Raw genomic sequence first — 25,143 nt, 5'->3', positions numbered from 1 at the left:
CTCTCTTATCTCATCATTTGCTTCTCAGATCATTTTAATTATGTACATTCTGAGCTCCCTTTCTGACATTTCTTTCGCCATGCTGTCATAGGGTCCTATTTATATACCATCTAGGTTTGCTTGGGTTACGTTCTTCCTTGTTTTCTCATGTTTATTGTGTATCTTCCCATTTATCAGTGTGAATCCAATGTATTGCAGTTTTTCCCCTATAGACTTATAATGTCCCTGCAGGTTTTCAATACATCACACTGAAGTGAGAGATCCATATTAACAGTGCACCATGGAAAAAATGTGCATCTTTAAACCAAACAGTCCCTATTAAAGTATTAACCATATTATCTTAATAAATAGAGAGGATGAGTTCAATTATTATCTACAGCATAATGAATAGGTTTGCAATTAAGAGCACAATTTCTAATGGGGGACAAAGAAGATGGGGAGGGTTTAGAATATAATGATAATGCAATAAGAAGTGAGTTAACAGAGGTACTATGTTGTAGGAATAGTGAAAGCAGAATTAAAAGAAATTGATTGTTAGAATGAGAAAAGGGAAAGTCTCCAAGAAAACAAATAGATAAGAGGAAAATAGAGTTAGAAAATATTAATTAATTAAAAGTAGGAATAATAGTAGGTATAATAGGAATAATAATAATAAAACTACTAATAAAAATTCTATAATAGAACTATACTGTACTGGTCAAACCTCCTAGTCTTTAGTATCCTGATACCTGAGAGGAACTTGATAATTTGGTGTCCCAGTAGTGGTGCTGTCCCATTAGGGATGGGGGCCTCCATGTTGGAAATAATCCATGGAAGTGGACAGAGGTGACCACACATGTTGATAGATGGTCAGCCACATTGGAAAGACTAGGCAACACTGGGCATGGGTGGTAGATCACAGGCTGGGTTGCAGGCACTGGAGACATTGCACAGGGTGAGGGTGCCAGAGAAGGCCAGTGTTAGCTGGGCCAGGTCCAGAATCAGAGAATGGGCACAGGCACTGGGCCTAGTGGCAGGGCTGTGTGCAGTTTCTTAATTTTTCTATGGGAGAAACAGGATCTTTAGTACTCCAATATTTTTCACATCACTCTATATTCTAAATTTCCAAGTGTTTTATGAGTATACTTTCTAAGAATGTATCCAAATTGTCATCAATATTTCCAAATATATTGTAAATAAAAATGTCTCAGCTTTTCTTTTAAATACTAATCATCACTCCAGGTATGGCATTGAATAAGTATGCAAAAATATCCTTTATTTGCAGAATATAATTATCAAAACAATATTTGGTAGAAGGAAGAAGGGAAGAGAAGAGGAAGGCAATCAAAAGGAAGGAAGGAAGTAAAAAGGGAAGTAATGGGGAAGTACCTGGGAAAAGAAATCTACCATATTATGCTACTTCCATGTATGCATATACCACAATATATTACTAAATCAAATAATACACAAGTATACATGTATATGTATATCACATTAAGTAAATTAAAGTAATAGAAGATCTAAAGAGTAGAGCTAGCAGATATTGGGAAGGGAAGAGAAAGCATTGAGGTATGAGATTGATTGTTATGTGCATGTGTAAATTTGAAATCATAAAATTCACTATCGCGTCCCCTGCCCGCAGAGAAACACGAAACCGGATCAGGGCAAGTTCTTTATTTTCTGCAGTCTGCTTCTTCTGGCTGGCCAGCAGCGGCGGGCCGCTCTTGCAAGTGCCTTACATTACATACAACAACCAATCAGCTTATAGATCACGAGGGGAAAGCATGGACAGTAATGGAGCACAATAGTGTGGATATAGCAATCATGCAGTGTCCACGAGGACCCATGGCCAATCACATTAACTTCCTCAAAATACGCCACTTGTTGGCAGAGAGTATTAGTCTGCTGGAGGTACCTGGTTTTGTTCTCAGCACTTCCTTGGCACCTTGCCAGGCGCCATCTTGGCCACGCCGAAGGGCTGGGGGTCTGCAGTACCCCGACAGCTCCCCCTTTTTTATTTATTAAAAGAATGCTGGCTTGGGATCGTGCCTGTCTTAGGCGGAGTGGTCAACCATCGTCCTTACCCGTCATCGGATAACTGTAGAGCATGCTACAGCTCCTGTCTTAGGTCGGTACGCGGTTACCTCCTTCCTTACCCGTCGTTGACTACCGATCCAGCATGCTCAGCCAGACTTGAGGAGAGCTGCCAGCCTCTAAGGCCATCATGGCTTGATGGAAAATGATGCGATCTCTGGCATGAACTTGGCGTATATGCATGATAAAGCGTGTGAGGAAGATAATTGCAATAATCATTAGCACACACAATGCTCCCATTCCTGCCCATTGCTTTACAAAACTGAAGGAAGAAGATAACCAATTTTGCATTTCAGATATAGGGACTACATTAACTCTAGTAGAATTAAGGCTAACAATTTGTGATCTAAGAATGGCAGTAAGATTATCAAATTTATAAGACCAATTGGCACGTAGCTGAGTAGATATAATTTTAGACAAATTTGCTGCATAACTAAGATTATGATAAGCTACAGGTGTAACGCACAGTCCCGGCAGATGATAAATACACCCCACGCTTAACAGTTCTTGTAAAAGGTCCATTTGTTCTTGAAGTAAGTCCACACGCTGGTTCACCAAAAGTAGTCCTGCTTTTAGGTGTTGATCCACTGTTTGTTGAGTAGACAGAGCAGTAGCTGTCTGCTGGACCACTTCATTAAGCTTAGTTGCTGACTGTACTGATGTTGTCAAGGCTACAGCTGCTGCGGCGGCTGCTGCTGCTGATGTAACTATGATGGTAATGACTGCTACGGTGATTCCAAAGTCCCTCTTATTTCTGGAAAGCAATACTGGCAATTCATCATCTGTAACAGAGACTGGGACTGGTAGGAAGGTAGGAACACACATTAAGTCTGCCAGCAGGAACTTAGAAGCATTTTAACATTGAGAGATAGCACAAATCTGAAGTACAATTGAGAGAAGCAGTTGTTTTGTTACATAGTTGAACTGTTCCTCCTAAGAGACTAAAAAGAGGTTGTAAGTTAGTTTATTCCGTGGAAACACACAAACTGAGCCGCAGCTCCAGTAAAGCACCGGGTTACCCTTATTACCCAGAGTTAAAAAAAAAAAAAAACCCAAACAAAGAGACAAAGAGAAAGTTTATCTTTAGGGGACCTGAAGGTCTCCTCTATTCCCCCTTTTTGTTTATCATGGATAGAATCTTATATCCATTTGTCCATCCTGCCTCGGTTATCAGTTTGTTTAATCATTTGGTACTGTTGAGTAAGGACCATAGTTTGGATTGTTTAAAGGGAATAATACAGACTTCTCCCGGCAGGGAGAAAGCTGATATTTCAAAAGTCCCGAGAAGTGAGCGCACCCTACATCCCCTATAGGCAGGTAAATTTGGTAATCAATGGGCTCCGGAGATCCTTGACATTTGTAAAGGCAGATGGCTTCATGGCTTCATTTCCTCGAATTGACCCGATTCCCTATTTCTACACTAACTACCTGTCCTTAATTCTGGCTTCATTCTCCGCTTTAGCTAGAGGAACTCCCAACTGCTTTAAGGAAAAGGGGGCGTTGGTCGTTCTGGCTACTTCGAAGCTGAAAGGGGGCAGTGAGGGGCAAGCAGTTTGGAGTTCCTTTTGTAAAAATCGGGTCAATCGAGGGGTCTGAGGCAGAAGTCTGGTTGGGGAGGAGCAGGTTATAAAGTCATCTGGGGGTGGGTGTTTCTATGATAGAAGAACAAAAAGACATGAGTACTGAAATGAAATTAGTACAAAGTAAATGTTGCAGCATCTGGAACATGCCACTGAGTATCATGAAAATGACAGAAGTCAATCTTTCACCAGGAGGTGGAAGAACTGAGAAATTGTTCCCATAATTAGACCTAGTAAAGGCTGGAAAGGACAAGGCCTTTATTTGGGAACTTTAACATAGTCCAGGTTATCAGGAATGTAAACACAACATTTAACTCTTAATGTCATAGATATCCCAAAAAATATAGTTAAGCTACTTAAGTCATCTGATTGTGTAAAATATCCCTTTATTGGTATAACCTGTGTTTAGTAGAGAGCTCTATATTTCTGTTACTTAGGGCTAGGTAATCATACGAGCAAACACAGATTAAGTCTACCTGTATAGCTTAGGAAGATCTGCAGGCCTTAAACTGACTAAAAACTTCTGACTCTGGCAGTTTCTCTTGATTGTTATCAGGCACATTTGCTGAAGAATCTTTCTTTCATTTGTAGCTTCCAGTCTTTATTCTAGTGGACTAACATAAGTGTACATCTTAAGTTACATTTAATTATTATTTCTCTTAAATGCCCAAGAATGGCTATATTTTGGTTTTTACTGTTTTGCTGGGTGTCCAGGATCCTCTAGTCTCAACAATCTCCTTGATCAGGAGGTTGTGTGACCCAGAGTTGCAGCACTCCTTAGAGAAGTCCTCTTATTCCCTGGGTTCAGGCTGACTGAGGGCAAAAGATCCAAATACTGGCCTATCTTGCCTTCTGTATTTAATTCCAATCTCTAAGTTTGATCTTAATCATCCAGCAAGCCAGTTTTACCAGTCATAGAGTGAGAGTACTGGGCTTTAACTTTAATGTTCATAACTTTACAGTTATTTACCCTTTTATCTAACTGGAGTCTGTATTAGTTCTGGAAGTTACCACTATCTGTTCTATAGGTGATGGCTTATTATCATAAGTTACCTAGGCTGCGTGTTTTTGAAGCAGCTACTTTTGTAAAACATTAACAGGTAACAGTTTTACAAAATGAAATTAGCAAGAGTAAAAATATATTCTGCTTGTATAATAGCTATCTTGAATTTTGACTGAGAACCACATTATATTTCCTATTTGAGATCATAGTAATTTTACAACAAGAACCAATCTTTTGATTATAACTTTAAATAAGCTGAAGTCTGACTTATTTTGGAGTCACTCTAACATGCAGTAAGGTGAGAGGGAGAGCCTTATCTCAGGTAAGGCGTGACTCTTTATAGATCTTAAGTGTTCTAATTCTGATGTTGATCTTTGCTTCTTCCTTAAATATCATTAAGTAGTTTACATATACTGTTTCCTGAGTCTATACAAACTTTATAATTAACACAATTTAACATTGTATCTAAAACATGAATCAAAGAAAGGCTGAGAGAGCTTTTAACTTTCCTTTTGTGTGTCAAAGTGGCAAAATATTTTCATGTTTCACAAAATTAACCTTTAAACAAGTCAGGCTCTAATGTTTAGAAATACATTTACATTTGAAATTTTTTATCTCAGTGTAAAATATAACCAATTTTACATATACCCTATTGATAACAGGTCCTCTAGTAGAACACTAAATGATAGAAATTAATCCCCAATGAAATTTACTCTTTATAAGCTTAAAATTACCATTACAGACAAGTTTATCTGGAGAATAGCAGCTTGATAAATTTCCTGCTTTAAAACTTGTATACCTGAAAAATATGAACACATTTAATATACAACTAGAAACCATTTCACAACTACCTTGACACCTTTTTTTACCAAATTTAGTTTTTAAAGAAAAATTTAGACTCTGTAACACAGTACAATACTTTAACAGTTGTTTAACCATAATTGTATACACCCCAATTTTTAAGACTAATTGTTCTAAAGAATAAAACTTAAGAGACTTGTTGAAACTTGTCCTTTACTTACACACAGACTTTCTTACTCAGAAACATTTCCTTTTTCTTTTTATTTACCAACCTATGAAAACACCAAGAATGTTTAAGTATGATACCCCATGTAATTTAAAAAGTTAAAAGTACTTGATGTTATTTAACAATTAGCATTTTAACTTTGTAAATTAACCAGACGTCTCTACAAACACATTTGAGTAATCCCATACATGTTAACTCCAATTTATTTATTTTATAAAAACCAAGATATCAGACAAGTGTCCTGAACAGGATCCGTTGCCTCTTTCCTGCTGAAGAAAAGTCCTAGAAGCAATTGATATTAGACATTGTTTAACAATAACATTTCATTAGTTTGACCACCTGGAGACTTGTAAGTTATTTTCAAAGATATTTTACTTTTATTAGTTTACCCAATTTAAATTGAACCTTTTTAAATCACGTGAATAAAAGTATTTGGATCCATTTTTAAATTTTAATTTTAAGAGCACTCAGTTTTGACAAAACATGACATTAGACAGCACGACATACAGATAACATAAAATCAAAGGCCTTGTAACTTTATAGGTAAATGTTCATTGCAATGAAACAGATGTTTAAAAACTTCAGTTGAATAAAAAATAGAACTGATCAAAAAGAAAAAAATCATTAACCTAGGTATGTAGGATCAAAATTATGAGCTCAAAAATACAGCATTAAAGAAAAACAAAACAAACAAAGAATCCTAGAAAATAAGTTAGTTAAGTTTAAAACGGACACCCCTTTTTTTGTTTTTTTTTCTTTTCTTTAGGTTACCCCTCCTCCTTCCCGCTGAGACTGCTGTAATTTATAATCCATTGTAGGCTTTGACAAGGCCAGGCAGGGGGGAGGGAGGATCACCCAGGACTTTTTAACCCCTTTTTTACCTGGTTGAGAAATCAGATTAGGTTTGAATGCAGAAAATCATGAAACAATTATCTCCCAATACTTGTGGGGACTATGGCTACTATATTATGTTCCCACTCTTTTTGAAGACTGAGAACATGATCGTTCCTCTTTAATTTCTTCTAAGATCTGACTTCCTTCTTCTAAAGGCCCCTTTAAATCCCTAAAAGGGTTTTTTGATTTACCTTGCTGCATCAAACAAGATTATTAACAAGTGACCATATTGCCAGAGTTCCCATTGGCAAAGGCTCGCGTCTCTCCGCGTCACGCAGATCCTCTCCTAGCTGTTCCCACTGAGGAAGATTTAATAATCCCTCGTCTAAAAACCACGGAGAGACTTTCTCTACAGTATCTAGGAACTTGAAGGCCGTGTTTGCCTTCAATGGTGTTCCGTGATTTTTTTTTTTAAAAGTTCTCTAAGAGGCCGCTGCATTCTAATCTTAGACAGATCCGTTCCCATGACTACGAGGTAGTTTACTAGTTTAAACACACAAACAAAAGACAGGCGCGCGCACGCACACACGCTCACTCACACACGCACACAGTTTGGTACCACTTGAATCGTCCCTCCCACGGGGAACCTTTTATGAAGAATCGTCCCTCCTCTGGGGAACCTCTTATGATGAATTGTCCCTCCGCTGGGGAACCTCCTGTGATGAACTGTCCCTCTGCTGGGGAACCTCCTGTAATGAATTGTCCCTCTGCTGGGGAACCTCCTGTAATGAATTGTCCCTCTGCTGGGGAACCTCCTGTAATGAATTGTCCCTCTGCTGGGGAACCTCCTGTAATGAATTGTCCCTCTGCTGGGGAACCTCCTGTAATGAATTGTCCCTCTGCTGGGGAACCTCCTGTAATGAATTGTCCCTCTGCTGGGGAACCTCCTGTAATGAATTGTCCCTCTGCTGGGGAACCTCCTGTAATGAATTGTCCCTCTGCTGGGGAACCTCCTGTAATGAATTGTCCCTCTGCTGGGGAACCTCCTGTAATGAATTGTCCCTCTGCTGGGGAACCTCCTGTAATGAATTGTCGCTGCTCCGCGAACCTCGAGACGTCTCACCTTTTGAACTCTCAAACTAATTTTTCTTGATTTGAAAACTTATGTGAACTTACCCTTATATTTTTTCTCAGTCCGGGTGTTTCGGCACCATCTGTCGCGTCCCCTGCCCGCAGAGAAACACGAAACCGGATCAGGGCAAGTTCTTTATTTTCTGCAGTCTGCTTCTTCTGGCTGGCCAGCAGCGGCGGGCCGCTCTTGCAAGTGCCTTACATTACATACAACAACCAATCAGCTTATAGATCACGAGGGGAAAGCATGGACAGTAATGGAGCACAATAGTGTGGATATAGCAATCATGCAGTGTCCACGAGGACCCATGGCCAATCACATTAACTTCCTCAAAATACGCCACTTGTTGGCAGAGAGTATTAGTCTGCTGGAGGTACCTGGTTTTGTTCTCAGCACTTCCTTGGCACCTTGCCAGGCGCCATCTTGGCCACGCCGAAGGGCTGGGGGTCTGCAGTACCCCGACAATTCACTATTATGTAAAATTATAATGAACCAAAAAAGAAAAGAAAAGAAAAGGATTTTGAACAAAGTTCCCAAGCAGAGAAATGTTCAATCCTGCCCTTGTCAAGCTTTGGACATCTAATTTATCATGTTTTTTCCAGGCCACTTAACCTCCAACTTCCTTGACAACCATCTGAGAGGAAAACCTTATTCCTCAGTTTCCAGGGGAAACTCTTGTTCTTGAGCTGCAGGGAGGAAGCCCTTAGACTGCTCCTCCTTGACAAATGTGCTTCATTTACATACCATGAATGATGGACTAAATACAAAGTGTTTTCTTGTTACTCCATGGGCTAGAGAAATATTGACTAACAAATATCATTTACTACTTCCCTAAAGCCTCAGAATTTCTAACTTCTCTATCCCAAAAATATGTTATCATCTCCAAATCCCTACTTAGAGACAAGTAGCCATTTAGATTTTGTTCATAATCGGCCAAAAACTAACTGATCATAAACATAACAGAGACAGTGACAATAAGAATCTTGATGAAAAAAATTTGTTTTCAAAAACTGATGAAAATTTAGTGCCTGGACTGTTGAACTTTGTGGTAGTAGAAAGAGAATTGCTAAGAAGCATGGACTAACAGAAGTGATGTGTCCAATCAGCAACATCTCAGTTATCTCTCCCATCTCTATTGACACAGTGCATATTAGTTGAAGTCATGACAAGGTGTTCATGTTAATATTCATCAGCAAATGGATAACTTGGGTGGTCAGCCATACTAAAATGAGAAATAAAAGTGTGTAACATGCAATCACTGATTCCATGTTGACAAGGGTAAAGATGTGAAACCTACAGAGCTCCATCATATTTCCAGAGTGGTTGGAGAATCTGTCATTCCTACTTTCATGAACATATCACTATAAGAAATGTATTTTTTAGTTTTAACTAAATTTTCCAAATTCAATACTCTTTTTTAGAAAAGAACACACACAACTCACAGACACAAGAATGCATTCATATTCATCTCCCATAGTTGTATCAAAGCAAATAAATCTTTTCTTTTTTCATCTATTTAGTGAAAACACAGATTGTGCCACATATACTTCCTTAATTTTGTGAAGAAGAGCACATCCATTCATGCCATGTTTAGTATAAGAACAAGTTCAGATATTGATCAAGACAAAAACTATTTTAGGCATACAATATATTGCTAGCAAGTTCACTTTCACTTACCTAATTCATTAATTATTTGCTCACTGCCCATTATATGCAACATGGTGCTAGATTCAGATATGGAAACAATGTTGTTTATAACATAGACATGCAAATTCCTGGAGCACATAATACAATATTTAGATCTCTATACATTAGTAATACTATAACAGAAAATGATTACTTCTTGAAATATTTAATAGATAGCAAGAATTGCCAGGAGCTTGCTACTGTCTCTCAATATTATATTTTAAAATCATCATTCATTTTTATCTATATTAAAAATACATTAGAAATGATAACTATTTATCTTCCACATTTTAAGCACATGTATTTAGGGACTATCTAACCCCTTTCAAATATCACATATATTTCTAGTATGATTAAACATTCCCACAGGCAGAGGGACATATGTTCCTTGCTCAACTTCACTTAAATGTATGCACACTGTCAGATTCTATAAAAATAGAATTACTATTCTAGTATTCTATTATTCAAGCAGGATTAAGGACTTTTTTGATGACTATCACCTATCTTCAATATGGGTGTCTTTTCTGCACACTCTTCCTTTATTTCTCTTGAATCTTTCTTCTCAAATACTACTTTATCTCTGATTTAAATGTCTAAATTTTCAAACTCAATACCAAATTTTCTCTCAACAGCATCAATGGAAGTCTTTTGACAGCCAAATTAGTGTCTGGGTTCTGAACAAAACTGCACTGGAAAGGATGGAAAGACTTGATACTACAACAAAAAAAAAGTCCACATATATACCAAAGTTACTTACAACTCAGCAGGAAGATATCGAGAATTTCTGTTCAAACCATCTACGTCTTTCAAGTCTTCTGCAGTTAAATCAAAATCAAAAACCAATCACAGAAGTATATAAATTTTAGCATGTGTAGACTACATATTTCCAATACTGAAAATCTAATGATGTCAAATGAAATCCAATTGTTGCTGGAACTTTTAAAAAATCTGAGAAGTTTCCAAAACTTTTTAAAGATATCAAACAAAACACTCAAATGGTCAATAAATAACAAGTAAAATTAAAAAGGAATCACTTCTAATATGTAATATATTGAAACTACACCAAATACACACAAAAAGTGATTTCATACAGAAGTTCTAGCCAAATTAAGCTAATATTATTCCAAGATTGCAGTGTCATGTGCTTAAAACACCAAAAAATAAACTCATGGCAACATTTTGAAGTATATAAGATAGTTCAGTAATTTTCAAGCATACACTTCAACTTCTATTTTGGGGAGTGGGGCATACCACAAACTGAACTCATGGGCCCTTGTCCCCTGAGTCACACCCCCAAAACTATTTTATATTTTCTTTAGAGACAGGGTCATATTCAGTTACTTAGCATCTGCTTTAGCTGAGGCTGGCTTTCAACTCAAGACCCTTCTGCCTCAGCCTCCCAAGCCACTGGGGTTCAACAATATTAAGTCAGGAAATCTTAAAATACTAATTTTATCTTGTTCAAAGGCAAAATAATTTGGTCCAATGGGAATCACCATGTCTACATTTGAGACAGTTTATACATGAAAACAATTATCAAAATTGATAACAGAATGAAAAGAATGGATTCTTCAATCATTTAGCAATTTTCTTAAAAATGGCAAGAGAGTAAAATATTAATTATTTAAAAATTCAAGAATTACCTGAATGGCATTCACTAAATTTTTCTTTGAACTTTTCCATGCATTTGGAAATTCTTAAAATGAAAAGGGATATGCAATCTAAAGATTATCAAAATGATCACCACTTTATGAATGAAACCAAAAGAATATATACAAATGCTTTCATAGAGTAGTTTACTGCATAGAGCTTTTGAATTCACTGTATAGATGAGATCACTTTCCTGGCCATTCCAAGGCATGAAACCAAGAAAGCAGAGAGGCAAGTTTTCAGTAAGGTAGTTGAACAAAAAAATGGGTGTGCTTGACTGGAATTTCCTACTTGATACTCAAAATAGTTTGGGAACTCATGAAATGAACAGAATAAAACATAATAAAATAAGGAAGAAATCCTCAGCACCACAGACACTGCCACAGCTACAGACAACAGCTACTGTGGTCTCTCCATGAGCACAGAGGAGGCATAAGGGAATTAAAGGAATCCATATATTTTAGAGGACAGAGGAGTGTCTGGGTAAGGAGAGTTTAGAGATCAAAACACTGCCCAACTAAGTTGAAACACTCCCTGCATAATATCCTCATGTGTAAAGAAATCTCCATCTCTCATGGTGACATGTAGAAGACAGAAGAAGAAACTAATTTTCAGCAGTGGTGCAGGAAGCCAGCGCCATTTCCTGGGAAATCCAATTCTGACCCAAAATACAGGCCTAGCAAACCCATAAGGAGAGCATAGGGTATGCCTAAGTGAACATGAGAAAATCAACGGTGGACAGAGGTTACAAATGGGAGGACAGGTTCTGAAACTCATCTTGGCTCCCCTAAACTTTTTAATCTAGCTGTTTCCAGGACCAGTAGAGAGAGACTCAACTGACTGGAAATTCAAAAGGGTGGAGGTTGGAGAGAGGGCTTTTGGAGACTGAATATAAGACCAGGAAACATGCAGAACCCACTTGACACAATGCACTAAGAATTGGCTTTTTTACCACCTGATTGCAGCCTAGTGGAGATCTCAGGGATATACTCTTTCAGGATGGACCAGCAATTACTAAGTTCTAGAGATGTACTGATTTAAAATTTCCAGAACATTTCCATAGAACAAAGAGTATGGAGCCAACCTAGCCACAAAACACCTTCCAAGAGTTGGGCCTCTTGGATTACCTGTCTCATGTAGCAATACCACCAGGAGGGTGGAGCAAGTATCATTCTTCAAACAATCCAAAGTAAGTGCTGAGGAATGAAGTTCAGAGTTTTTGAAATCTAAGAGACACAATTCTTTAACTTTTCATTAAGTTTTTTTTTTTTTTGCTTCCTCCCTTGCCCCATCCTTTTTTCATTACTCTGTTCAAGTATGACATTATTGTTTCATGAATATTTATACATATTCATATTTGCTATTTCCTTTTGTTTCTAGCATTTTTGAAACCAGTACTTTTTGATGGGCCAGTTTCTTGAGGACAAGGAGGTTTTTAATTATTTCATTTTGGTTTATTCATTATTTTATTTTATATTTTTATTGATTTCAATTTTTACTTTTATTCTCTCACTTCTCTGTTTCTATTGAGAATTACTCTCATTTCTCCTGCTAATGGTCAATCTCTGTTCTTATCTCTTACACACTTCCATTAATTTTTTAATTCTTCCTTCTCTCCTTTTTCCTCACACTCCTCACATCCTACATTACCTCTGTTCTCTCCATGTCCACAATTCAAAATTATAAACTCTTTGCAAACTAAATGATTTTGTTCTTTGCAATAACGGTGCCTATTTTTATACTGACAATATTGTAGATGTCATAAAACAATTTGGGTTAATGCTATATATCATTGATTGCTTGTTTTTATTCTTTTACTCCCAAAAAAGAGTGAGGCACTTGAAACCTTCTGGGACACTGTAAGTCTACAGAGTAGGTAATCTACTGCATCAGATCCATATCATTAGATGGGTAGACACGCAAAGAAAATGAAATAACAAGGTAACAAATTACACCATACACACCAAGATATTCCAATAAGAGAATACATGAACACCACAATGGAAGAAATGTCAGAGAAGGAGTTTTGAATGTGCATATTTAATGTGACCTGACAGGAAAAGAATGATATAAGGAGTGAAAAGAGAGAGGAAATACAATAAGTGAAAGAGCACTTCAATAATGAAAAAGAGATTCTGAAAAATGTTCAAGCAGAAATTCTCAAAATAAGGAAACAAATAAACCAAATAAAACATTCAGTTGGTTGCACCAACAACAGACAACAACCCTGAGAAAACACAGTTTCAGGCAATGAAGACAAATCCATAATCCTAAAAATAAGTTTGACAAAGAGAAAAAGATGTAAAGAGACCATGAACAGAATTTCCAAGAAATTTGATACAGCCTGAAAAACCCAAATTTAAGATTGATTGGTATTAAATGAGGACTCGAAGATACAAAAAAATGGAATGCACAGATTTTAAATGAAATAATAGCACAAAATATTCCAAACCTAAAGAATAAAAATGGAAATCTGATACAGAAGTCTTACAAGACGCCAAGTACACAAAATTTCAACAGACCCACATCAAGGCACACTATTATGAAAATATCAAATATCCAATAGGAATAGATATTAAAGGCTGCCAGAGAGAAACAGCAGATCATGTTCAGAGAAACACAGATCCAGATCTGAACTGATTTCTCAGCCCAGACCCTTAAAGCTCTAAGGTCATGGAATCCTAGATATCAAGCTCTGAAATGATACGGCTGCCAGCCAAGAATATTCTCCCCAGCAAAATTAAATTTCAGATGTGGGAATGAAATAAAAATCTTCCATTAAAATTATACAGAGCCTGCCCTCCACCAAGTTTGGAAGCTGGCACTAAGCCTGCCCATCTCCCCCCACCAAGGATGGACACCAGTGCTGAGCCCACCCCCACCTCGGACAGACAGGCATTGACCCCCAGGCCGCACCCATACTGAGGACAGAGTCTGGTAGCTGAGCCTGCCTGCCTGCCCCCCCTACTGCTGAGGGACTCTGTGCCTGCCACCGTGCTGACTCAGCACACCCACACTGGGTCTCCCAGCTTATTTGGAGGCTGTGCAGGCATTATGAATTATCCCTGAGGTGTGACCATCATCATTGGAAGGGCAACTACCTTCCTGAGACACCTACAGGAAACCGGAGGCCCTTTGACAGGTACCTCTATTTATTCACTTATATCCTACACCCTTCTCCATCCTCTTGTTCACAACTAGAAATATTGTAAATAATAATTGAGCGCATCCTGTTCATTACAATAATGTTAAAGTCTTTATAGGGTCTATCTGTTCAGGGTTACATTTTCTCTATATTGGGTGCTACTGTTATTGATCTCCCCTTCAAAGGAGAGGTAGTGGCAAACTGCAGGGTCATAATAAGCCTGCACAGGGGGAACTTCAGTATCTCTGATCTTCACTGCTAGTAGGGAATATATAAAAACTATGAAAAAACAGGGGAAGAAAGTGTTCCTAACAAACCAAGATGCTATTGTGATAGAATCCAATGACAGTATGGCAGTAGAAAGGATAGAAAAAGAGTTTAGAATCTGCATACTTAAAATCATCTCTGAAGAAAAAGACAGATAAGAAAGCAAATGCAGGCAATGCATGACCATTCCAGTAAACAGTTAAAAGAGAAAATGCAGGAAGCAAAAGAACACTTCAATAAAGAGACAGAGATTCTGAAAAAAAAAATCAGAAAAACTTGAAAAGAAAAAATGATAAACCAAATTAAAAATTCAATAGAAAGCATCACTAACAGAATAGACCTCGTGGAAGACAAAATCTAAGACAAGGAAGAGAAAATATTTAATCTTGAAAATAAAGTTGAACAAAGTTAGGAGATGTTAAGAAGCCATGAATGAAACCTCCAAGAATTATGGGATATTATGAAAAGACTGATGTTCAGAATTATTGGGATTGAGGAAGGCACAAAGATACAAACCAAAGGCATGAACAACCTGTATAATGAAAAAAATCAGAAAATTTCCCAAACCAGAAAAGTGAAATGGAAAATCAAATACAAGAGGCTTACAGGACACCAGGTGCACAAAAACAACAGATCCCCACAACAAGACACATTATAATGAAAATACCTCACATACAAAATAAAGATAGATTTTAAAGGTTGCAAAAGAAAAGTATCAGATTACATGTAAGGGAAAACCAAAAGGGATATCAGCAGATTTCTCAGCCCAGACTCTAAAAGCCTGAAACAATATATTTCAAGCTCTGAAAGAACATGGATGCCAACCAAGAATCCTATAACCAGCAAAACTAACCTACAGATTTGACAATGAAATAAAATCTTTCCACTATAAACAAAAGTTAAAAGAATTTGCAAATAGAAAGCCTGCCCTGAAGAACATTCTCAGCAAAATATTTTGTGAGGCAGAAGTGAAAAGCAAATATAAGTCATTATAGGGAGGAACTACACTAAAGGAAAAGTCAATCAAAGGACAAGTAAAAAACCAAAAATAAGTCAAAATGACCACAAGTACAAATCATATCTCCATAATAACCCTAAATGTCAATGGACTAAGCTCAATAATCAAAAGACATAGACTGGAAGATTGGATTAAAAAGAAAGACCCAGCAATATGCTGCCTTCAAGAGACCCATCTCATAGAAAAAGACATTCACAGACTAAAGTTGAAAGGATGGGGAAAAAACATACCATGCACATGGACCTAGTAAAAATGCAGGGGTCTCCATCCTCATATTAGATAAAGTGGACTTCAAACCTAAGTTAGTCAGAAGGAATAAAGAAGGACATTTCATACTACTTAAGGGAAGCATAAAACAGCAAGATATAACAATTTTAAATATTTATGCCCCAAGCAATGGGACATCTATGTATATCAAACAAAGCCTTCTCAATTTTAAGAATCAAAAAGACCAAAACACATTAATAGTAGTGGGGGACTTTAACACACTGTTCTCACCACTGAATAGATCCTTCAAACAGAAACTGAACAAAGAAAGTGTAGAACTAAATAATACTTTGAATGATATAAACTTAATGGATATTTACAGAGTATTTCATCCATCATCAAATGAATACACTTTCTTCTCAGTACTCATGGATCCTTCTCCAAAATAGACCATATGCTATGCCACCAAGAAGAAATTAGTAAATACAAAAAATAGAGATATTACCCTGTATCCTATCAGACCATATGGAATGCAATTAGAAATAAATGATAAAATTATAAACAAAAAAAAAACTCATACACCTAGAGACTAAATAATATGCTATTGAATGATACAATAACAGAAGATACCAGGGAAAAATAAAAATCTTCTTAGAGGTAAATGAGAACAATAACACAACATATCAAAATCTCTGGGACACTCTGAAAGCAGTACTAAGAGGAAAGTTCATTGCATTGAACTCACACATTAAAAAAATTAAAAAGTCAACAACTATGTAACCTAGCATTACATCTCAAAGTCCTAGAAAAAGAAGAACACCAAAAAATAGTAGAAGACAGAAAATAATTAAAATCAGAGCTGAAATCAATGAAATTTAAGAAGAGAAACAATTCAAAAAAACGACAAATGAAAAAGTTGGTTCTTTGAAAAGTAAACAAAATTGATAAACCCCTAGCCACACTAACAAAGAGAAGGAGAGAGAAAAATCAAATTACTACAATTCATGATGAAAAGGAGAGATCAGGACAGACACCATTGAAATATATAACATACTTAGAAGCTACTTTGAAAATCTACACTCCAACAAAATGGAAAATATCGAAGACATTGACAAATTCTTAGAGACATATGATCCTCCCAAACTGAATTGGGAAGAGGTACACCATCTAAACAGATCAATTTCAAGCACTGAAATAGAAGAAGTCATCAAAAGCCTACCAAGAAAGCAAAGCCCAGGACCAGATGGATTCTCAGTCAAATTCTACAAGACCTTTAAAGAAGAACTAATACCATACTCCTCAATGTATTCCAGGAAATAGAAAAGGATGGAATCCTTCCAAATTCATTCTATGAGACTAGTATCACTGATACCAAAACCAGACAAAAAAACTTCAAGGAAAGAAAATTTTAGACCAATATCCCTGATGAACATAGATGCAATAATCCTTAACAAAATACTGGCAAATCACATACAAAATGTATTAAAAAGATTGTGCACCATGATCAAGTAGGGTTTATCCCAGGGATGGAAGGTTGGTTCAACATCTGGAAATCAATAAATATAATTCATCACATCAACAGACTTGAAGTTAAGAATCACATGATTATTACTAGAGAAGCTGAGAAAGTGTTTGACAAAATACAGCACACTTCATGCTGAAACAATAGAAAAAATAGGAATAGTACAAACATACCTCAACATTGTAAAGGGTATCTATGCTAAGCCAATGGCCAACATCACTCTTAATGGAGAAAACCTGAAAGCATTCCCTCTAAAAACTGGAACAAGACAGGGATGCCCTCTTTATCCACTTCTATTCAACATTAGCCTTGAAACACTTGCCAAAGCAATTAGACAGACCAAAGAAATTAAAGGGATACAAATAGGAAAAGAAGAACTAAAGCTGTCACTATTTGCTGAAGACATGATCCTATAGTTAGAAGATCCAAAAAAAAAAAAAAAAAAACCACTAGAAAACTTCTAGAACTAATAAATGAATTCAGCAAAGTAGCAGGATATAAAATCAATATGCATAAATCTAATGCATTTCTATTCCCAAGTGATAAATCCTCTGAAAGAGAAATTAGGAAAACCACTCCATTCACAGTAGCCTCAAAAAAAAAATACTTGGGAATTAATCTAACAAAAGAAGTGAAAGACATCTATAATGAAAACTACAGAATATTAAAGAAAAAAAAATTGAAGAAAGCATTCAAAGATGGAAAGATCTCCCATGTCCTTGGATAGGCAAAACTAACATCATCAAAATGGTCATTCTACCAAAGGCACTTTACAGATTCAATGCAATTCCAATTGAAGTCCCAATGACATTGCTCATAGAAATAGAAAAGAAATCATAAACTTCACCTGGAAGAATAAGATACCTCGAATAGCCAAAACAATCCTGAGTAGAAAAAGTGAAAGAGGAGGTATCACAATACCAGATATTGAACTATACTACAGAGCAATAGTAACAAAAACAGCATGGTATTGGCACCAAAATAGACATGCCGACCAATGGTACAGAATAAAAGACAGACAAAACCACATAAATACATTCACCTCATACTAGACAATGGAGTCAAAAACATACAATAGAGAAAAGATAACCTGTTCAATGAATGGTGCTGGCAAAACTGGAAATCCATACACAGTAAAATGAAATTAAACCTCTATCTCTTACCCTGCATAAAACTCAACTCAAAATGGATCAAAGACATAGGAATTAGACCAGAGACACTGTACCTAATAAATGACAAAGTAGGCCTGAATCTTCATGTTGGCTTAGGATCAGATTTCCTCAACCAAGAAGCCCAAAGCAGAAGAAATCAAATGAAGAATCAATAAGTGGGATTGACTCAAACTAAAAAGCTTTTTCTCAGCAAAAGATACAATTAAGAATGTGAAGAGAGAGCATACAGAGTGAGAGAAAATCTTTTCCACATGCACTTCAGAGAAAGCACTTATCTCCAAAATGTATAAAGAACTCACAAAACTTTACATCAAAAATACAAAGAACCCAATCAATAAATGGGCCAAGGAACTGGACAGACACTTTACAGAACAAGACACACAGGCAATTAATAAATATATGAAAAAGTGTTTAACATCTCTAATAATTAGAGAAATGCAAATTAAAACAACTCTAAGATTTTATCTTACTCCAATTAGAATGTCTATTATCAAGAACACAAACAATAAAAGATGCTAGCATGGATGTGGGGAAAAGTACACTCATACATTGCTGGTGGAGTTGCAAATTGGTGAACCTACTCTGGAAAGCAGTATGGAGAATCCTCAGAAAACTTGGAATGGGACCCACATTTTGACCCAGTTATCCCACTTCTTGTTTTATACCCAAAAGACCTAAAATCAGGAAACTACAGTAACACAGCCACATCAATGTTCATAGCTCAGTTCACAATAGCTAGATTCTGGAACCAAACTAGATGCCCTTCAACAGATGAATGGAAAAAGAAACTGTGGTATATACACAAAATGGAATACTATTCAGCCAAAAAGAAGAATAATATTATGGCACCACTTTTATTCAATATCGTCCTTGAAACTCTAGCCAGAGCAATTAGACAGACCAAAGAAATTAAAGGGATACGAATAGGAAAAGAAGAACTCAAACTATCCCTATTTGCTGATGATATGATGGTATACTTAGAGGAACCAGGAAATTCCACCAGAAAACTTTTAGATCTCATAAGTGAATTCAGTAAAGTAGCGGGATATAAGATCAATGCACATAAATCTAAGGCATTTTTATTCATAAGCGATGAATCTTCAGAAAGAGAAATTAGGAAAACTACCCCATTCACAATAGCTTCGAAAAAAATAAAATACTTGGGAATCAATCTCACAAAAGAGGTGAAAGACCTCTACAATACAGAACACTAAAGAAAGAAATTAAAGAAAACCTTAGAAGAAGGAAAGATCTCCCATGTTCTTGGATAGGAAGAATTAATATTGTCAAAATGGCCATACTACCAAAAGTGCTATACAGATTCAATGCAATTCCAATTAAAATCCCCATGATGTACCTTACAGAAATAGAGCAAGCAATCATGAAATTCATCTGGAAGAATAAAAAACCCAGAATAGCTAAAGGAATCCTTGGCAGAAAGAGTGAAGCAGGGGGTATTGCAATACCAGATCTTCAACTCTACTACAAAGCAATAGTAACAAAAACGGCATGGTATTGGTACCAAAATAGAAAGGTGGATCAATGGTACAGAATAGAGGACACGGACACAAACCCAAATAAATACAATTTTCTCATACTAGACAAAGGTTCCAAAAATATGCAATGGAGAAAAGATAGCCTCTTCAACAAATGGTGCTGGGAGAATTGGAAATCCATATGCAACAGAATGAAACTAAACCCATATCTCTCACCATGCACGAAACTAAGCTCAAAATGGATTAAGGATCTCGGAATCAGACCAGAGACCTTGCATCTTATAGAAGAAAAAGTAGGTCCAGAGCTTCAACATGTCGGCTTAGGACCAGACTTCCTCAACAGGACTCCCATAGCATAAGAAATAAAAGCAAGAATTAATAACTGGGATAGATTCAAACTAAAAAGCTTTCTCTCAGCAAAGGAAACTATCAGCAATGCGAAGAAAGAGCCTACAGAGTGGGAGAAAATCTTTGCCAATCACACTTCAGATAGAGCGCTAATCTCCAGAATCTATAAAGAACTCAAAAAACTCTACACCAAGAATGTAAATAATCCAAATGACAAATGGGCTAAGGAAATGAATAGACACTTCACAGAAGAAGATCTACAAGCAATCAACAAACATATGGAAAAATGTTCAACATCTCTAGTAATAAGAGAAATGCAAATCAAAACCACCCTAAGATACCATCTCACCCCAATTAGAATGGCAATTATCAAGAATACAAGCAACAACAGGTGTTGGCGAGGATGTGGGGAGAAAGGTACACTCTTACATTGCTGGTGGGGCTGCAAATTATTGCAGCCACTCTCGAAAGCAGTGTGGAGATTCCTTAGAAAACTTGGAATGGAAACACCATTTGACCCAGCTATCCCAGTCCTTGGCCTATACCCAAAGGACTTAAAATCAGCATATTACAGAGATACAGCCACATCAATGTTCATAGCTGCTCAGTTCACAATAGCCAGATTGTGGAACCAACCTAGATGTCCTTCAATTGATGAATGGATAAAGAAAATGTGGTATATATATATACAATGGAATATTACTCAGCCATAAAGAACGATAAAATTATGGCATTTGCAGGCAAATGGATGAAACTGTAGAACATCATGCTAAGTGAGATAAGCCAATCTCAAAAAAACCAAAGGAAGAATGATATCGCTAATAAGTGGATGATGACACATAATGGGGGGTGGGAAGGGTTAGTGTTGGGGTTGGAGTTGGGTTTAGGGAGGGGGGCAGGAATGGAGGAAGGAAGCACTGTATAGATGGAGGGGAAGGGTGGGAGGGGAGGGGGGGAAGGGAAAAATGGCAGAATGAATCAAACAACATTACCCTATGTAAATTTATGATTACACAAATGGTATGCCTTTACGCCATGTACAGACAGAGAAACAACATGTATCCCATTTGTTTACAATAAAAAAGAAATAAAAAATAAAAAAAATAAAATAAATGAATGGAATTGGAGGATATCATGCTGACTGAAATAAGCCACACCCAAAAAATCAAAGGTGAATGTTTTCCCTGAAATATGGAGAATGATACATAATGGTGGTTGGGTGTGGGGAGTGATAGAAGAATTGGGGAACTATAGATTATGTTAAAGGAAGTGAGATAGAGGGGATATAAAAAATGGTGGAATGAGATAGACATCATTACCCTATGTACATGTATGATTCCATGGATGATATGAATCTACACTGTGTACAACCATAGAAACAGAATAATGTACCCCATTTGTGTACAATGAATCAAAATGCAGTCTGTAAAACAAATTAAAAGATAAATACAAAAGAAAAAAGAAAAAGAAATAAATAAAATTTTACTACAGTATGGTACGAGACTCAATATTAGAAACTCATTTCAAAATCTTGAATTGGAATCTTTAATATTTCAAAGTAGTTTCTCTCCAAGTTTGGTGAGGGTTTCAATGCAATATGAAGTAAACAATGACAATATGGGGAGAGATTGATAAAGTTGTTCTAACTTCTTTGTAATAGATCAGTCTATAGTAACCAAGGTATTTTTTAAAGAGGGAATAAGTAAGTAAATTCTTTGTGATATAGGACATAAATCTGATTTTAAACCAAAATTAAGACTGTGGGAAAGAGCAAACAAGACAATCAATGTCAGAAAAATAACCAGAAATGTAGTTTTTGTTGCTGGGAAGTTTAGTTAGCTAGTGATTTAAAAGTTATGTGTGCATATGGATTCTTATTTTCCATAATGTTAAAAAACAGTAGTTGAATTAAATTTGAAATTACTATAATACTTTTATAAAGTAATGTAAAAGATTATTGTTGAGTTCCCAACATAAGAAGAAACACGAGATTCATCAACCACAAACTGAAGGCATGAAGACAACAAAAAGAGAAAACACTTCGTTCATGAAAATATACCAGAAGGATAATGGAAGGACAAATAGAACTTGAAGAGAATAGTTCGACAAATAAATCTGAACATGAAAAATAATTTCCAGAATATATAAATGTAGTGAACTGTTTACAAATGTGCTCCCCTAGTACTTCACATCTCCAAGTCTCCAAACTTTTTTCTATGTGAATTTTTCAGCCTCTTTCACTGAGAGATGGTGTCTATTTCCTAACATCCAAAGTCTTGCATGGCCTATAATGTGCATTGGTCATTATAACTTGGTGGAAATACTGATGTACCCACTATGAGCAGAGGAAGTAGAAGATTCTGCAAGGATCATTCACTAGCTTGGGACAGTGATATGTGATGAACTCAAACTTGGGTCATCAACTGATGCTTATAAAGTTCTATGGAACTCAGACACTCCAGACAACAGAGCAAGCTGGAGAGAAGCAGAGGAACCACACTCTTTCCATATGCATATGATAGTTTGTTACTAATACATAAGCAGCCAATGTATCTGGAAGACATTCACAGAGTTCAAACCAAGCCACAGAAGAGTCAAACCAAAGAATCATGAGATAAAAAAGTGTTCTTTGTACGAACCTCAATATTAAGGTTGATTTGTTTTACATATACTCTAAGTAATGGTTCAAAAAGTTATCCTGAAAATGAAAAGATGAGCAAATCATTTAAATGGGCAATTCAAAAACTAAGAGTGGACAAGTAAAACACTAAAAAATGAATAACAATATGAATATTCACATATATTGATTAATTGGGGAAATGTAAAGTAAAATAATCATTTATGGAGTAAATGTCACTATATACAAATTCTCATATCAGAAAAACAATACAAAGATGTCCCTTGAAAGGGTTAAAAATACATGGCTATCAATAGTGAAAATCAAATCTCTGTGCTTTATGCAATCTTAATTCTATTCAGCTACACTGCCAGCCTGTCCCATTGTACAGTAAGAGAACCCACTTCTGAAAGCACCTGAAATCTTATAGGCAAAGGTCATGCTACCAATATTGACTTGGCCCAAAAATGTCCTTTTATGTTTGAAAGAAGCACACAGGTGAAGGGTACTCTGTAAGAACCAGAATACCCAAAGTCCTCCTCTATGCCTGAGTGTTCTCTTTACTTCACTCTCATAAAACTCCAGGACAGAACCACAGCACCACACTGCAGCTGGAAGGAGAGGAAAATTAGAGCGGGGGATCTCTTGTGCTTTCTTGCCAAGGCACCAAGAACTGGGTCATCCAAGAGAACTGGAGAGCTCTGGTCAACCCTGGAAGAAAAGAAAATGATGCTAAAGACTGGAGGACATGTAAACTAGGAGGCATTCATTAATTTCTCTTTTGGGGGAGATGTGGCTTACTGGAGGTTGATCCAAAGGCACTCTATCAAAGGGTCATATGCCCAGGCAATTTTTTTTTTTTATTTTGACAATGTGCCTTGGTATATTTCTGAGGCTAACTTCAAATTTGCAGTCTCCCTGCCTAAGCCTTTGGAGACACTGGGATTATAGGAAAGCACCACTGGACCCACTCAAAATAGAGACCAGGTCTGTGTGGACCACTCTATATAGCCATCCTCTAATGCATTGCCAGGATCAGCAGCATCAGTGACTTATGAGATCTTTTGAGAAATGTAAATTCTTCCCTCTCAGAGTCAGCTGAGAGTGATATTCTGAAATCTGAGTCTTGTAAGACTATAAATATTTCACCAACAATGGCATTTTGGAAAACTGCCTGATGTTTTCATTATCTTTCTTTGTATCATCAACTTCCAAGGGCACCATGGACAATCAGAACAATATCTTTTGATTTGTAGAAACCTGGCAGTTTTCTCTGGTTGTGATAAACATGACATTCTACCTTTGGTGGACACAATAGAAGGTATCTGATTGTACTACATGCTAATACTATTATTAAAACAAAATATAAGGACTAGAATGTTTAAAATAATTGAAATTGTACTTCAAATTGTGTCTTAAATCAAGAGTTCAAAGAGACTCACATGGAGTAGTTTGAAAAACATTTTGTAAGTATTATAAAAGTGACATTTGAGTAAATTTGGTCATCAAAAGCAAAAAAAAAAAAAAAAAAAAAAAAAACAAAAAAAAGATTCCAGAAATCAGGGTGCTTAGAAAGATTCCCTCTAACATAATCAGTAAAAAGGAATTTCAATATGAACAAGTCATTGTTTACCAAAGTGACCCAGACTTGAACATCTCCAATTTGAGGGGCAACATGCAGAAAGAAGACTTGGAAATCAGATGCAATCCTAATTTCAGTCAACACTCAAAAGGTAAACCTGGGCAGGATGCTGAAATCTTCCATGATATGCCCAAAAAAACTGGGAGGCGAGATGGACCCGCCATGCCTCTCCTCTCTGTGAAGATTCACTCTCTCTTTTGGGAGATTCACACAGCAACACTCTAAAATTTTTCTAGTGTAATGTGAAACTCAGTAACTGGGGACCACTCTGACTGCTTTGATTTCTTCTCAGGTCCTTGATCTCTAAGAAGGAATTCAATTCTAGGTCCTAACTGATTGAACAAGAGAACATAAAACAAGATAACTGACATAATAAAATATTATATCAAATGAAAAAAAAAAAGCCCTCTGGTTCATTATCATGTGCAAAAGCATTGGGTGAACATTCTATGTGAAAGGTGCTTAAGAAACTTGACAGAATGCAACATGTGAACCCTCATCACATTTGGGAAAGGGGAAGAATTATGAAGATTTCAGAAGTGTGATAGGAATCATGAACACAATGGATATAGATGATGTGAAAGACTTACCAAAATCTTCAGATATAGTAATAAAATAAAGTATGTAAGAGATAATTTTCATGCATAGGAGATGTTCCCTGAGATCTCTAGAAGTGAATAGTCTAGTCTACAATTTACTTTGAAGATATTTAGAAAAATGTTAC

At 36.4% G+C, this 25,143-nt stretch overlaps 1 pseudogene; it reads right to left on the bottom strand.

The window, feature by feature from the left end:
• Positions 1-8,828: 8,828 nt before the first annotated feature.
• Positions 8,829-25,143, bottom strand: part of LOC124961652 (aldo-keto reductase family 1 member C4-like) — a 42,841-nt pseudogene continuing 26,526 nt past the window's right edge.

Source organism: Sciurus carolinensis, chromosome 12 (assembly GCF_902686445.1).
Source record: "Sciurus carolinensis chromosome 12, mSciCar1.2, whole genome shotgun sequence".
Taxonomy (NCBI): domain Eukaryota; kingdom Metazoa; phylum Chordata; class Mammalia; order Rodentia; family Sciuridae; genus Sciurus; species Sciurus carolinensis.
Note: the sequence above shows the minus strand (reverse complement) of the source record. Positions and strands in the feature narration are given on the sequence as shown.